Raw genomic sequence first — 13,262 nt, forward strand, 5'->3', positions numbered from 1 at the left:
ACCTTATCATTGAAGGTGACTTTCATTTTGTCTTGGATCCTTCTTTAGAGGGTTCCTGGGATGGAGTCACCAATCTAAATCACCCAAAAGCTTTGCTAAACGTGCTCTGGTCTTTCCAACTGGTCGATGTATGGAAGATACAACATCCAGATGTAAAGAATTATACGTATTATTCTCCTATACTCAATATGCATAGCCGTAGAGACTTTTCATTAAATTTCCATCACTTGCTTACATGGCAACCTACATCTCTGATAGGGACTGCTATATGGTCAGATCATGCTCCTGTATATTGTTATCTGACTATACCTGACTCCACCAAGGCTTCAACTGTGGGAACTTAAATGATAATCTGCTGAAAGACTCACTCTGTGTCTCAGACCTTCTTGAGACTATAGACTCCTTCACAAATATGAGCATGATGAAACTGCCTTACCATTTCAATGGGAAGCTCTCAAATGCGTCCTCAGAGGGATATTAATAAAACATGGATGCCGGCTAAAAAGAGAAAGCAGCTAAAGTCTCCCATTTGCTTGAGCGGATTGATCTTCTTGACAAACAACATAAATGATCTGCTTCCCTCCAGACATACGCAGACCTGCTTAACGCTAGAAAGCAGCTAAGGTCGTTTCATGGATGGGTTACTCGCAAATATTGTTACTTATGGAAGGAACCAAGCGGAAGCTTCCATTCTCGGTACTAAATATGGGGCGTCCTCGAGAAAATGACCTAAAATGTCTTAAGCTAAAGTTAATATATAAGGTTTGGGATAGGGGTAAAAATATTCTGGGAATTGGAAAGTACACAAACTATACTCCTTTATGGCACAACTATAACTTACCAGAGTTACAGAAACTAAAAGATGTTAGTGAGTGGGAGGATAGGGGTAAATGTTTGGTATCAAAACTCTTGAGGAAGTGATTATTCAAGAGCTTTGAACAAATAAGGGCAGATTTTAACTTTCACATAGGATGTTTTATCAATATCTGCAAATACGTCATGCATATGTGGCACCCCAGGGGTCTGGTTACCACAGTAATAGCAATATTACGTCTGAGAGCAGGTGGGAGGTCTCCTGGTCAGGAACCCTAAGCATGCAACACTTCCTGCCCAGTCCTGGGAGGGGAAGAACTTCCCCTATATAAACTGGGGCTGAGGCGGGGTTAGAGGAGAAGAGGAGGAGTCCCAGACAGAGACACAGTCTGGTCTGGAGTGGAGCAGATACAGGGAGAGCAAGATCAGGAGCTCTGTGGGAGCAGTGATAAAAGGGGTCAGAGACTGGAAGCTGTAGAGCTCGTCCTGACTGAAGAGATCTCACCGGACACGGAGTCCGAGGCTGTGGGGACTGATCCATACCCAGCAGCAGAAACCGACCGGCAGGGGATTTCAGGTCCTCTGGCCAAGAAACCCGAAGGCACGGTCACACGCAAGGGACCAGCACCGCCGGCGTGGAGCGGAGGCTACCAGAAGGCCCCGAGTCACCGGCCATACGGGTGAGCACCACACGGTACACTCAGGGACGTGGGCTACTTCTACCCGCTTCTAGCAAGGTAGCCAGGAAGAGTACAATAGTTGGGGAGGCCTACAACTCCGCCTGGCCAGGGGAGATCCTATCTGCTCACAGACTGACCAGGCCCCGATCGCTAGCCAGTACTCCCGGGAGGGTCTACCTTTGCCACCAGTAAAGACCCTGAACTACACCGCACCGTCTCTGAGTGGTTCCTAGTGCCTGCGTGCAATTCTGCTATCCCCATCATCCACGTCCGCTGCCCTGAGGCCATACCCATCCCGTTGGGGGTTATACTATCCACGCTGCACAACTGTACCACCGGCCTCAGCGGTCTGCCGTGCAGCGGCGGCTTCATAACCGCATTCAACGGGTGGCGTAGTTGAACAATATAACATCTTATTCTAAGTTCTGCCACTTGGTTTGACACCCTGGGCACGGACCGGGTCACCGCCACGAGGACTACTACCCCTATCAGATCCGGCTCCGGGTATTCCCCGCATGCGCAACGCTGCACAACAGAGGCCCAGGGGGCGCGTCAACTTTGGCGTAGTCGGCAGGATCTCGTGCCCGCAACCACCGGGTACTGCGTGCCTGAAAAAGAGACTTTTATACTTACCTGTGGTGAAGTTTCCCGCCATCCGACGCCATCTTCTGCCTTCTTCCCGCCATCCGTGGAGTTTTCCCGCCATCCGACGCCATCTTCTGCCTTCTTCCCGCCATCCGTGGAGTTTTCCCGCCATTGGACGCCATCTTGGGGACGCCGCGCGGGAAGAAGAGGGGCGTGGACTCCGAAAGCGCGCGAGAACTGAAGCTCCGCCTCACGTCCGGACGTTGCGTAAGGTCCTGGAAGGAGCCCAGCAGACGCCGATGTCACAGGAGCGCGACGGAAGGTCCTCAACCCTGACGATCCACTGCGGAGCTGCGGCCTACGGAAGAGGATCATCGCAAGGTAGGCCACGGTCCACTAGGGGGGGAGGAGGATGTCGGATACAGAGGAGAGCTTCACTGCCACAGCCACCGCCAGCGCCACCGCTGCTGCGGTCATGCCTTTCACTATGCCCTATATCCCGGGGGCAGCCTGGCTACCCCAGTACTCAGGGGAGTCACATACCCTAAATGACTTCAGAGAAAGGCTGGATAGCCTCTTCCAGGTGTACCCCCTCACAGAGGAGCAAAAAGTGAGCATCCTGGTGGCTCAATTAACAGGGGCAGCCCAAAGGGAGGTAAAGTCCTGGCCACTCGGGAGGAGGAGGACTGTCGCAGAGATACTAGCCCGGCTGAAGGACACCTTTGATACCCGTACCTCAGCCGAGATCAAGCTTAGATTCTATGGGTGCAAGCAGCGAGCACATGAGAATATAAGGGACTATGCACTAAACCTACAAGAGGCCCTGAGAGCCATTAAGCAGGCCGACCCTGACGGCGTGGGAAACGAAGACAAGCTGTTGACTGAACAATTTATAGAGGGTCTACATTGCAATGCCCACCGAACCCAGTTGCGGGCAATGGCCTTACAGGACCCTCATCTGGACTTTGCACAGTTCAAGGACAGAGCCATCCGGGTGCTCCGAGAACCGGCTCCAGGTGGCGCTGTGACCCACAGACGCCCTACTACCACTTACCACCAGGAGACGGCGCCCTTGTCGGCAGGGCCTGTGGGAGCTGATGCGCAGGCTTTAAACAATGACCCGGCTACAGACCTGCACCATCAGGTCCAAGAGCTAACTAAAAGCGTTGCTGCGCTAACCCGAACTGTGCAGTCTTTACAGGTTTCTACTCCAGGGAAGATCCAGCTGGCATCTGGACCGGAGGACATCCCGTGGCGCCGACCAAGGAGGACCCCACCGGCCAGAGGAAAACCCAGCGACCGATACAACGAGGACGGACAGCCCATCTGCCGCCGCTGCAATCAACCCGGACATATGGCAAGGTACTGTCCTTTAAACTGGCACAACCTGGGGTAGAGGGCCAACCCCTAGGAATAAGATCACCAGGCCCATCGAACTGGCGTGACAAATACGTGGGAGGACGTCCAGTCTTGCCTGTGGTACTGGATGGCATTCCTATGAGTGCCCTACTGGACACCGGGTCACAGGTCACCACCATCCCATACGTGCTCTTCAAGCAGTACTGGAATGACTCGGATATAACCCGCTACCCTGACGACGACTTGAGTATCATCGCCAGCAATGGTCAGCCCGTGCCACAGATCGGATTTAAAGAGGTGACCATTAAAATCGGTAAAGTCGAACTGGCAGCACAGGGACTGATCATTGTGGACATTGACAAGCGCGAGAGTCACCCAAAGATAACTCTAGGAACTAATGTGATTGAAAATTGTCTTGCAGAGGTGATTCTCATTTTACAGCAGGTTGCCAAGAACGCCAGTTCCGGCCAGCAGCGAGTGCTCCAAAAAGAGATCCGGGCACTGATGCGACGGCAACAGGTGGAACTCTCCGGTGGTGAGATTGGTAGCGTGAGAATGTGTGACCCTTTCCCTATTGCCATGCCCCCGAAAAGTGAAATGATGATTTGGTGCCGGGCAGCTATTGGTCTGAGAGGTAGAGATTACCAGGCAATGGTGGAACCAGTCTACTCAGACAGTAGGCCCACCATTTTGACAGCACGGGGGGTGGTCGATGTACGCCATGGGAGGGTGCCCGTTCGCATCATAAATATCGAGGAGAGAGAAGTACACCTGCCCCGGTATGCCACGCTAGCCAAATTGTTCACCATAAACCAGAATTCTGTACAGGCCGTGGAACCCTTGCCTCCATCTCAACCAGAGGAAGGTAACGGCTCTAAGCAACAAATGGAGGACTGGTGTCAGCAACTACATTTGGGTACTGACTCCACTCCCTCACACCAGAAACAGGGAGTCTATCGGGTGGTTCAAGAGTACGAGAGAGTGTTTAGTAAACACCCGTTAGACTTCGGGCGAGTAAAGGGGGTAGAACACCACATCCCCACGGGAGACCATCCTCCCATAAAGGAGAGATACCGACCCGTACCCCCTGCACACTACCAACATGCCAAGGGGATGCTTAGAGACATGAAGGAGGCTGGGGTAATCAGGGATAGCTGTAGCCCCTGGGCAGCTCCACTAGTCTTGGTTAAAAAAAAAGACAACACCATGAGAATGTGTGTAGACTACCGGAAAATCAACCGTATCACACACAAAGATGCGTACCCCTTACCAAGGATAGAGGAGTCTTTGGCTGCTTTAAAATCTGCTAACTTCTTCTCCACTTTGGATCTCACTAGCGGGTACTGGCAGGTTCCTGTAGCAGAGGCGGACCGGGAGAAGACCGCATTCACCACCCCGATGGGACTTAGCGAGTTTACCTGCATGCCGTTCGGACTCTGCAACGCACCAGGAACCTTCCAACGATTGATGGAATGCTGTCTGGGACACCGGAACTTTGAGACGGTCCTGCTGTACCTGGACGATGTTATAGTTTATTCCAAAACCTACGAGGACCACCTGAAACACCTGGCGGAAGTGTTTGAAGCCCTGGCAAACTACGGTCTGAAGGTGAAACCGTCGAAGTGTCACCTGCTAAAACCAAAAGTGCAGTACCTGGGACACGTGAGTGCTGACGGAGTGGCTCCCGACCCTGATAAGATCACCGCGATTAAGGAATGGCCAAGACCCTCTAGCGTAAGGGAAGTACGGCAGTTCTTCGGGTTGGTAGGCTACTACCGAAGATTCATTCCCGGTTTCACCAAAAAGGCAGCTCCTATGCAGGACCTCCTGTTAGGCCAGTCCAGGAAGGCCAAGAACCAGAAGCCGCCCTTCAGATGGATGAAGCTGGAAGAAGAGTCCTTCCGCCAGCTGAAGATGGCCCTCACGGGGGATGAAATCCTGGCATACCCTGATTACAGCCAGCCCTTTATCCTCTACACCGATGCAAGTAACATCGGGCTAGGAGCCGTACTGTCCCAGATCCAGCAGGGAAGAGAACGGGTAATTGCTTACGCCAGCCGAAAACTGCGACCCACCGAAAGAAACCCTGAGAATTACAGCTCATTCAAGCTAGAGTTCCTGGCAGTGGTGTAGGCAGTCACCGAACGCTTTAAGCACTACCTCGCCTCTTCCCGGTTCACCGTGTACACGGATAACAACCCGTTGACACACCTGGACACTGCAAGACTCGGTGCCCTGGAGCAGAGATGGATGGCCCGCCTGTCCAACTATGAATTCATGATCAAATACCGGGCAGGACGCTCCAATACCAACGCGGATGCCTTGTCCAGAATGCCAAACCTACCGGACGTAGGGGAAGATCCAGAGGAACTGGAAGAAGTTGAACTCCCCGCGTTCCACCGTCATGGGACTACCCAGTATTCCCACCGTGTAAGGGGTAAGTAATCCGCTACGTTCAACCCCTTACCTCATTACAACTGGGCGGAAACGCAAGACAGTGACCCCGCCGTCCGACTGGTGAAGGAGATGCTGACTCAGCCAGATGCTCGCCTTGACCCAGACGCTCCGGAGGAAACCAAGCAACTGTGGGCTGAGAAGAGTCGACTGTTCCTTTACAAGGGGAAGTTGTGCCGTAGAATGGTTAACTCCCGGACGCATGAACTGATCTGGCAAGTAGTGGTGCCAAGAAGAGACGCGGCTATGGTACTGGAGGCATACCACGACGGAGCTGGGCACTTCGGATGGAAGAAGCTGGAGTTCCTGCTGCGCGGGCGGTTCCACTGGGTAGGCATGAGAGGAACCATCGAGAGGTGGTGCAGAGACTGTGGCCCATGCAACCTAAGAAGGAAGGACCGTGCCAGTCAGAAGACTCCCCTGCAGTCCATCGTCACCAGGCAGCCGTTGGAACTGGTAGCCTTGGATCATGTAAAACTGACCCCCAGCAGAAGTGGCTACGTCTATGCGTTAACCATCGTGGATCACTACTCCCGGTTCTTGGTTGTAGTCCCCGTCAAGGACTTAACGGCTCAAACAGCAGCTAGAGCCTTTCAGCAGCACTTCTGCCGTCCACACGGATACCCAGAGCAGGTGCTGACGGACCAGGGACCTGCCTTTGAAGCGGAAGTCTTCCAGGAGTTCTGCACTCTGTATGGCTGCCGGAAGATAAGAACAACACCCTATCATCCGCAAACCAATGGACTCTGCGAGAAGATGAACCAGGTGGTGATAGACCTTCTGAAAACGTTGCCCCTGGAAGAACGCAGTCAGTGGCCTGAGAAACTGCCTGATCTGGTGGACCTATACAACCACATCCCTGTAGGTTCTACCAACTGTACCCCGGCTTACCTAATGAGAGCAAGACCTGGTAAGCTGCCTGTTGATCTGGATATGGGAGTCCTGACACCCGAGGACACTTCACCAGAAGCAGACTGGGACACAGAGAGGCAGCAGCAGTACCGGAAAGTACAGGAGAGCGTTGAGCGAAGTCTCTGTCAAGCAAGAGAAAGACAGGAGAAGACTTACAACCAGTATGCTCCCGCTGTTCCCCTGGTACCTGGAGAGCAGGTCTTGAAAAGGAAGAGACGGCTCCACAAGTTGGACGACCAGTGGGAGAAGGACCCGTACACCGTACTGCCATCAAGCCATGAAAACCCCAAAATCTGCACAATCAGTAAGGATGGAGGAGAAACCACAGCCATTGTCTCCCGAGATCACCTGAAGAAGTGTCCCGAGCAGCTACGAAACCCTGAAGAAGATCAAGAAAACCCTCGACCCGCAGAGGAAAGGGAAGAAATGGTCAGTACTGTACTCGGAGACTTCCCTCGGTCTTGGACACAAGTAAATGGCGCTGTTGTGGTACCCGTCCTCACCTTCCTCCAGCCAGCATCCCAAGTGCCTACGGAAAAACAGGTAGAGCTGGAAGAGCAGCCGGTCCAGGAGGCAGAAGACCCCAAACAAGCAGACCAGGAGAATCGACCCTCTGCTTATAGTGAGCCTGCCGTGCCCCTAGTGAGCCAAAGAACCCGTAGACAGCTGCCCAGCTTACCTTTGACAGCTCCTACACCCTGTAGCTTAGGACCGGTCAGTAAGCTCCATAGGTCTACTAGGGCCACTAGAGGCCAGTTGCCAGTACGTTGGAGGATCTAAAGTGTTCAGACTGTTTTATTGGTATTTACCTGTTTACTGTTGCTTGTAAATAATTATGTTTTTCCAGTTATCTTATAGGTGTCTTTTGTGGATTAACCGGAATTCTTTGTATATATGTTTGGAGCGTAACCCAGGAATGGACTAAGACTGCTAAAGACTCGGGGTAGGACAGACCCCCACCTGGTTACGGCTCCCTGTTCTTTGGTGAAATGGACACCCTTATTGCTTCAAAAACTGCACCCGGTTGCGGACACGCTGTGACCGCCTTAACGTGTTTTCCCTTATTGTATTGTTCCTGTTTATACCCTGTTATGTTTTCAAAAATATGTTTAGTCCCGGAGTACTAAATTTTACTAGGGGGGAATGTGGCACCCCAGGGGTCTGGTTACCACAGTAATAGCAATATTACGTCTGAGAGCAGGTGGGAGGTCTCCTGGTCAGGAACCCTAAGCATGCAACACTTCCTGCCCAGTCCTGGGAGGGGAAGAACTTCCCCTATATAAACTGGGGCTGAGGCGGGGTTAGAGGAGAAGAAGAGTAGTCCCAGACAGAGACACAGTCTGGTCTGGAGTGGAGCAGATACATGGAGAGCAAGATCAGGAGCTCTGTGGGAGCAGTGATAAAAGGGGTCAGAGACTGGAAGCTGTAGAGCTCGTCCTGACTGAAGAGATCTCACCGGACACGGAGTCCGAGGCTGTGGGGACTGATCCATACCCAGCAGCAGAAACTGACCGGCAGGGGATTTCAGGTCCTCTGGCCAAGAAACCCGAAGGCACGGTCACACGCAAGGGACCAGCACCGCCGGCGTGGAGCGGAGGCTACCAGAAGGCCCCGAGTCACCGGCCATACGGGTGAGCACCACACGGTACACTCAGGGACGTGGGCTACTTCTACCCGCTTCTAGCAAGGTAGCCAGGAAGATTACAATAGTTGGGGAGGCCTACAACTCCGCCTGGCCAGGGGAGATCCTATCTGCTCACAGACTGACCAGGCCCCGATCGCTAGCCAGTACTCCCGGGAGGGTCTACCTTTGCCACCAGTAAAGACCCTGAACTACACCGCACCGTCTCTGAGTGGTTCCTAGTGCCTGCGTGCAATTCTGCTATCCCCATCATCCACGTCCGCTGCCCTGAGGCCATACCCCTCCCGTTGGGGGTTATACTATCCACGCTGCACAACTGTACCACCGGCCTCAGCGGTCTGCCCTGCAGCGGCGGCTTCATAACCGCATTCAACGGGTGGCGTAGTTGAACAATATAACATCTTATTCTAAGTTCTGCCACTTGGTTTGACACCCTGGGCACGGACCGGGTCACCGCCACGAGGACTACTACCCCTATCAGATCCGGCTCCGGGTATTCCCCGCATGCGCAACGCTGCACAACAGAGGCCCAGGGGGCGCGTCACATATAACACACAACTAGAATAAACGCCATACTGATTGATAGACATTACCCAATAGATACCATTGCTACAGCGGTGGATACAAAATGTCTAATATCCCTTATTTATAGGCAATTACTGGCCCTACTTTTGGATATTCTTTAATAGTTAAGACAAAATGGGAAGAGGATGTGTTTCCCTTAGCTGAGGAGCAATGGGGGGAAATACTGAATTTGATACCTAACCTTTCCTTGTCGAAGACACAAAGATTGTCCCAAATTCTTCTCATTCATAGGGTATATAGATCCCCAAGTATTTTATTTAAAATTTTAATACAAACTGATGACACATGCCCTAGATGTGGTCAAAATGCTGCCAACCTGATACATATGATGTGGGAATATTGGCGACTACTGTAATGTGGTGATCGCTCTTGTACTATCTGTATTTGGGATACAACTTCAGTTGGAACCTAAAATCTGTATCCTAGGACTCCTGGGAGAGGACGTAGACCAGACTCCCATATGGCAATAGCTAGCTCCAGAATATTATTCTAGCCAGATAGTTGTTGGCACTACATTGGATAGAAAATTCTCCCCCAACGATAACAGAACTAAAATCCAGGATAAATGACACTATGCTTGGAAAGGGAGCTTATATATGAAGAAACGCTGTCAAGAAATCCATACACATATGGAACAATGGTTAATTACCCCCGGTATGGCTTCAGAAAACCTTCTCAGAAATACTATACTGGACCGTTTGTCCATTTCCTTACAGTAACCCAGGAATTTATATCCTTATACCCAAGGTGTCAGCGAATAATAATTGTCTCAGTCCACATAATTGTCCCTTCTTAGATATATTCTTTTTCTTTTGATGTCCCAATAGGGAAAAAAATAATCAGTCAGGAATATTTCAGACATTTATGTACAAATGTAAAATTACTATTCCAAAACCTTGTACTATAGAGCGATATTGGGATTTGTATCATTGTACACCGGTTGTTGTATTGTTACTGGTTATTTATTTTTATTTATTTTTTTTGTCACAAAGTTTGTTTACAAAACAAAATGTTGGTAATTATTTCTTTTGTTCAAAATGATCTGATTGAAAAAAAGAAAGATGCTAAGGTCTATAATAGATCAAACATATACAAAATATCAAGATCGCATGCAGAGGTATTCTTACAAATTCGCAGATAAATGTGGTCTCACATTGACAAGGAGGTTACATCCACACATGTAAAGGACATATGTATCCAGAATAAAAGGGGCACCCGGCTATAGATTCATAACCCCACTGACATAGAGGAAGCATTTCATTGCTATTATAGCTCACTATATAATATTCATGCACAATACCACGACGTGCCACCTAAGAGTCTTGAAACAAAAATTGACAAATATATTATGGACACTACCGTTCCTTCCTTACAGACCCCCGAGCAGGAGGTACTAGACAAAGCTTTCACTGAAGGAGAGATATGAGAGGCCATTAAATCATTCCCTATTGGGCAGGGAGTTAAGGAGATATAGGGGAAAGAGAAAATATACCTGTGTAGCTTATATAATGAGAGGAACAGATGTGTGACACAGTGTCTCACCAGAGAGATCTAGGACTGTAAAGAAAGACAGATACGATAGGTATCCACCACATCATAGACAGCCCCAGTGTCAGAGGAATACAGGCATACCATAGGATTTGTTCAGGATTTCCTAGGTCTGGCGTCCTGACGCGGTATTCACCGCTTGTCAGCGTGCGGCGCCTGTATCAGAGAGCACCCGGAAGTGTTTTATACAGGCATGCAATGAGCGTGCAGAGACCCCGGCCAATAGGAAAATTGTGACCACGGCGGAAGTGACGCTATCGGTTGCTAGGTAGATGAATATCCGGTCATGTGATGCCTATGGTGCGTTCCAGATGGGTGGAAGTATGTGTTCCAAGCTAGTGATAATACTATGGATCAGAGATATCACGTTCCGAGGCTGAGTACTATGTTTTAAATGGATACAAGGTGGATATGGGAAATGCAATGGGGCGGAAGAGGGAGAATGGGATGATCCAAATTAGTAGGACCAGCGGAAATATAATTTGATGTTCCAGAAGGGGGTTAATAGGATATTAACATTGGATCTAAAAAACAAGAAAAAACATGTCAATATCTCTCCAAACATGTAAACTGTCAAAGATCGACGGTTGGGTCGGGAGAGGAGGACTACTACTCCTCTCATCCGACCGCTGATAACAGCGAGAGCAGTAGTTTTCCTCAGCAGAGCCGGCATGCCCGCGGTGAAAAAAAGAAAGAAAAAAAGTAAAAAGAGAAAAAAAAAACTTATGCTCACCTGTCCGGCGACCCCCGGTGTCCTCGGTCCCAGCAATGCTCTCCTCCCGGCGGCTGGCGTTATACTGCTGGGAGTGCGCTCGCTCCTAGCAGTATACTGTGCTTCCAGGACCTGTGCTGACGTGAGCAATCAGCTGATTGGTCACGTGACCGATCAGCTGATGATCACGTGACCTCACCCTGGGAATACTCTCAAGTTCTGAGTGGTAAGCTCACCGGGGCTGATCTTAAGCTGATCAACCCCAGTGACCTTACTCCTGCAAAGCAATGTATACTGACAGGAGTGATTTTACACTTCTTGTCAGTGTACATTGCTGTCTTCTACAGCAGTGACATCAGTGATTGGGTGAATGGCAGTAGCTGATACGAAGCTCTTTTCTTTGGTGATCACAAGATGTCAATCAGACCTTTTCATGACCAAACCTAATTAAAGTTAAGTAAAGAGTTAAATAAACACACAGAAATAAAGCAAACACTTTATTTTAAATACAACAGGTACATTCTTTAATAATTTAAATTAACCAATATACTCACCCCAGTTCTGACGGTAATCCAAGGGTTTAAGCAATGTCCCATCAAATAACTTTATTTAGCTCCAAAAAACGCATAAAAAACAAGGCAAAACCGCACATTTTATCCGCAGCGTTTTTCCTGCCAAAGAGATGCAGAAACGCTCAGGAAATTTCTGCTTCAAATCCTGATCGTGCGCACATAGCCTCAATCTCAAAGGCAAAGAAAGATCTCCTTAGGCACTTTCTAACAGTCCTGGGAATCTGATGTAGTCTACAAATGGATACCTTAAAAACATAAAAATAGAGTTACAAAAACAAGATACTGTCCCTTGTTCACCAATTTATTAGAAAATATGGATCCCCCGCAGGTCCGACATAGTTCAGCTCTTCCCATGACGTTCCCTGAATCCGTTGATAAAAGTGTATGGAGAGTCTCCATAGGCTTTTAGCAGCCGCTACTCCCGGTTCCTGCTGCACTCTGAGACCCGGCGGCTCTGCACAGCAGTGACTTCAGTAACTATACTGCTCATCAGAGTCACCGGGGCACACTGTCCTCTGTTAGACCTGGCAATTCTGATGAGCAGTATAGTTACCAACGTCACCGCTGTTCAGAGCTGCCAAGTCCCACAGAGCATAGCGGGACCCAGGAGTGACTGCTGCTAAAAACCTATGGAGACTCAGAACAAATCTCCATAGGCTTTTATCGACGGATTCGGGGAACGTTGTGGGAAGCACTGGATTACATTGGACCTGTTATTTTCTAATAAATTGTTGAATGAGAGACAGTGCCTTGTTTTTGTTTCTCTCTTTTTATGTTTTTTTGGGTATCCATTTGTGGACTACGTTGGATTCAGTGGACTACGTCAGACCTGCATGTTTTTATTGTGTTTTTTAATAAATTTATGAACCAGGAAAAGTGTTGGGAAATGTTTATTCAAATGAAGTATTTTTTGTTTTTATTTTTGATTGCTGGGTCAGTAATTGGAGTGTCTTATAGACACCGCTTCATTACTAACATCAGGGCTTGATGCCAGCTGTGATTTGTGACAAATTACAGCTGACATCAACCCCAAGACACTTTACACTGATTGTCAATGCATCAGGGCAATTGGGAAGAGCAAAGGCAAAATGCCATAATTGGTGCATCTCATATACTTCTGGTATATTTAAGCTGGGAAGGGCCCAATAACCAGGACCTTCCCAATCTGATATCAGCTCTCTGCTGTATGCTTTACCTTTGCTGGTTACAAAAATAGGGAGGGGTGGGCACATCATTATTTTTAATTATTTATTTATTAGGTTAAACAAGGGTAAACGGCCATTAATGCCATTGGAAAGGCTGTAAAGGGTGAGAATTTATACAGTACAGACCAAAAGTTTGGACACACCTTCTCATTTAAAGATTTTTCTGTATTTTCATGACTATGAAAATTGTACATT

This window comes from Phyllobates terribilis, unplaced genomic scaffold, assembly GCF_046119375.1.
Source record: "Phyllobates terribilis strain yellow unplaced genomic scaffold, ASM4611937v1 Scaffold_207__1_contigs__length_3498100, whole genome shotgun sequence".
Taxonomy (NCBI): domain Eukaryota; kingdom Metazoa; phylum Chordata; class Amphibia; order Anura; family Dendrobatidae; genus Phyllobates; species Phyllobates terribilis.